This window comes from Channa argus, chromosome 21, assembly GCF_033026475.1.
Source record: "Channa argus isolate prfri chromosome 21, Channa argus male v1.0, whole genome shotgun sequence".
Lineage (NCBI taxonomy): Eukaryota > Metazoa > Chordata > Actinopteri > Anabantiformes > Channidae > Channa > Channa argus.
This window is the reverse complement of record NC_090217.1, coordinates 10,728,184-10,732,355: the sequence shown is the minus strand read 5'-3', so window position 1 is coordinate 10,732,355 and position 4,172 is coordinate 10,728,184. Positions and strand designations below refer to the sequence as shown.

At 42.2% G+C, this 4,172-nt stretch overlaps 1 protein-coding gene across 3 annotated transcripts in view; it reads left to right on the top strand.

The window, feature by feature from the left end:
- Positions 1–1,290: 1,290 nt before the first annotated feature.
- Positions 1,291–4,172, top strand: part of grm8a (glutamate receptor, metabotropic 8a) — a 197,878-nt gene continuing 194,996 nt past the window's right edge. For 2 of the 3 annotated variants that reach the window (XM_067489961.1, XM_067489964.1), the window contains exon 1: positions 1,595–1,920. The gene's annotated coding sequence lies outside the window, so the exon portion shown is untranslated. Of the gene's footprint in view, positions 1,429–1,594; positions 1,921–4,172 lie in introns of those variants that run through there. The other variant, XM_067489962.1, reaches the window with a different exon arrangement.

Genomic DNA, 4,172 nt, shown 5'->3' with positions numbered 1-4,172 from the left:
CTACTGAGGTCACCTTTGTGTCTTTTTTGGGGTTAGCTATGAGTCGTTTACATATTCAAGTGTGTGTGTGTGTACATGCAATTTTTGAGCCTTTTATTTAAGATTCCCCACATGATTTCTGCTGCTACCAACATGTATTTTTTTTTCAATTTATAATCAATATAATATAATATGTTTTGGTGACAGTGATGTTTTAAACTGCACATTTGAGTAAACCAAATTTTTGCGAAAAGATGGATAAAGATTGTAAATGAAGGATTTTCATTATTTGAAGTCAGGACATCCTGGAATCTGCTGCTCTGTTTTGATCACTATATTTGTCATTTGCACTAAGAAGTTGCTGGAGTGACCCTTTAACCAACATGTTTGGACAGAGAGCTTTGATGAAAGTGTTTAATGGCAGCGAGAAGAAGAATGAAGGTTCTTAACCAGTAGAACTGTTTCCAAAGTACATTACACCAGTGTACTGTAAGATGTATGATAAATAATTGTCTCCTGTGTACAATGGTAAACAAATTACTGAATGTTCACTCAAGTCAAGTAGCGATACTATTCTGTAAAGATAATCTTTGCAGGGTATTTAAATGAAAGCATTTTGGGCTAAATGTACTAGAAATACCAACAGTAAAAGTACTTAGTACTAAGAAATGTCTTTTTTTGGAAGTAAAGTATCTCAAGCCTAAACTAAAGTAGAGTAGATCTTTTGAATAAATGTATCTTGATCCACTTTACCACCACCTGCTTTTTTTGCCCTGTTGCGCTTACACGTTTTATCCACGAGATGGCGCTATCGCTCCGCGTCGTTCCGTCCTCAGCAGGTGAAGCCACAAATTGGACATGTTGCGCACATCTTCCCCATCGCCACATGAGAGAACACCCGGGTCCGTTTCGATTGCCTGCTTTCTCAGTCCACGTTGCTTATCAAATTGTTATTACACAGCAGATGTGATGCGCTTCATTTATTTAATTCCGTTCAGCACAAAAAAGCCACGGAGCTTTGGTTTTACAAGGGGAGCAGTAAAAATTGATTCAAGTTCAGGCATCTAGAGTGTAGCGCAACGCCTGTGTGAGCATATTTCCATGACTTATTAATTTGGTGGAATAACCAAAGCCCCCAGCTGTGGAAGAAATCGATCCGATTGACTAGCAATAAACTTGATTGAATGGGTGGAGATTAGATGATTTGGGGCGGGCAGGTTAAGACCGAAAACATGCTTCATGTAGAATAGTGTGTGTGTGTGTGTGTGTGTGTGTACACGCGCGCGCGCTTCAGTTGATTGTGGAGTCGTGAGCTGTCCCTTCAGCACCGACACCGGAGGAGCTGTAGGACTCAAAGCAAAGCGCGCGTCCGTCCGTCCGTGGAGCGGCACACTTCAAAGGGAGGGTTTAAGCGCGAAAAGCTTGAAGAGGAACATGGCTAAAAATCAGGTGGGTGTTGCTAATATTACTGTATTGATCATAACTGACAGAGCCCGCGTATAATGAATTCCTCTGCTAACCCCCCTCTCACCCCCCTCCCCCCCCCCCTCTCCCTCTCTCTCTCTCTCTCTCTCTCTCTCTCTCCGTGAATCCGACTCATTCTTGGGCATCGACTTCATTACGCACAGCCTCCCTCCATTGCGCGGGGTAAATAATTGCATTTTCACCAGTAAAGTCCGCTCTGCTGTTCGAGACAGGCGCGTTTTAGTGTCTCCGGTTTACGGATGGTCTAGTTTTCCTCAAATCATTTTTTTTCTTTTTGCTGTTGTGGAAAGAGAATCTCACTCCAGGTGGACTGATAATTTTTTATTTATTTTTATTTTTTTTGGAGGGGAGAGGAAAACTGCTGAGCCCCGCAAGGAAGTTGCCTGAGGCGGACAGAGAGTCCACGGAGCCCACTGAGGAGGCTTCACACACTGTCGGAAATTAAAATTTCGTCAGGTATCTCACATGGCATCATTTCGCATATTTTTTCTCTAATCACACTAAAAGCTGTTTCCTCTTTTTTTCGCCTCTCTCTCGGTGTTTTCTCTCTTTCACATTCCTTCAATGATGGATATTCAGGAACCTCGTTTATTTATTGTCTCAATTTGTCCCGCTGCCTATTTCTTATGGGATTTGATTGATCTTCACTCATAATTTTATTTCATATGGATTCTGTGCGCTAGGGGGTAGGTGAGTAAATGCTTTGCCAGTATAAGAAAGGAGGCATGTTTCACTCAGTAACTTAATATTGCGTGTATGTGGGGTATTTAACAAATACAGGGGGTCATGAGTAAAATAAGCTCCATAATTTGCTCTCCCTTAAGATATCATTGCACTGGTATTTCTCTGCTTTTACTGAGGATGGCACTGTCTTAATTAGGCTGCAATCAGAATCCCACCAATGCTGCACAGAAAGAAGCCTATAGGGCTGCATAATGAGCATCCACCCCAAGACTTTGATCTCACAGTGTCTTATTTCTGAACCTGTGGGCTGTGTTTTATCTCTAGATGCACGACTTAATCACATCAGTAGCGTGTGTTTTTAAAGTGATGCCTAAGCTGCAGCATCTCTGGCTCTTAGCAGATGTAAGCTTATACATTTATTTTTGTGTGGAAGAAATCAAAAATGGTTTTAAGTGGCAGAAAATTAAGTTGTTGTTTTTTAAAAAAAGGTGTTTTCACTTGTAGATAGCTTTCATAGGAACCATGAAATATATCTGCAGAGGAGTCTTTTTTATAACAAGTATTATGGAATATTTAGCACGGATGCATTTCATATGGGCTACCTACGCATTTCAGCCAGCATTTATATATTTATTTATTTGAAATCTGGGTAAACCATGCCAAACTGAATGGAGGGTGAATGTAAAGGTGTGTGTGCAAGGAAAGGGGGGGGGGGGTTACTGAGGGACAATCAGGGGAAAAGGCTGCTGGAGCATTGTTGAGATCAGAGCAAGAGGGAAAACAGGTGGAGGAGAGAAGAACGGACTGAGAACGAGAGACTCGGAGAAACACCGCACTTGGTGGAAAGAGGAGAGGATGGGAGGGAAGGAAGGATGGAGACAGGGCAGGGGGGAAGAAAAAGCCCTTTCTGAAAAGAGAAGATGCAGAGGATGGTAGAGAAAAGAAAAGTAGAAAAGAGTGCAGGGAGAAAGAGTGGGAGAGTGGGGAGATGAGAAAGGAGGAGAGGTGCAGAGCAGGGAGGAGAGGAGGAGAGTGAAGGAAACAGGAGCTGAGACATAAAAGCAGAGCAGAACAAGCGGTGGGCAACACTGCCATAAAAATCCAGTGGTGGGATTAATTTAAAAAGAGTTGTGAGGCGGCCACGGCCTCATGGGCTTTAACCCTCTTCATCTTTCAGCTACTAAGCACCACAGGGCGGGAAGCATCCTTCAGTGGGACGTCTGCCGCCTTCTTTAGGGCTTTCACACAGAACAAGAAGAAATCTGGGTTTGTGCCTTTGTAAAGCATTATAAATTAGAAAAATCCCACAGAACAGAGAGAGTTAAGACCAGTTTATCAGGTGTGTAGTAGTGACATTATTACATACAGATGTCAGTACAGAATGTCACTGGTTTTATAGAAATCATTCTCATCACGCACCGATGTAAATGTAAAACCACTTATGGTCCTCAGTTTAGTCATGAGACTTTCACACATCACCCGGGTCTGGTTGTTTCTCCCCTTGAGGCGTTTATGGTGTAGTTACATCTTGAATAAATGTGCTGTGCTTTGATTAAAGATGCCCATTAGGTCGGCTTAAGTCCATGTGGCGGCTCTCTGTTTGGGACGATCCAATTTGTGCAAAATGTTACGAGCTGGTAAGATGAAATGAATGGCCAACGCAAAAGAGATCATCAAGAGCAGTGTGTGAGCTTCATTGAACTTTAAGTCGAAATGAATTGCAGTTGTATAAATGCACATAGTGAGGGTTAATAACAGTGACCTCGAGCCTAATTTGGATCATTTCTGTGCATGAGCCAAGTGGAGTCTGTATCCAAGGAAAAATGTGTTGAGTTGACAATATTTACAGCGTGTAGAATGGATGGTGTTTGCAGATGAATCAGAGCTTGCTAACCTATATAAAGCAGGGCTTTTTATTATAGAGGGGCCTTGGCTGTGTATCACTGACCTCATTCCATTTAAAGTGGGAGACAAACCGAAGAATTAATTGGGACAGAATCGAATTATTAAAGGATTCATCTTGA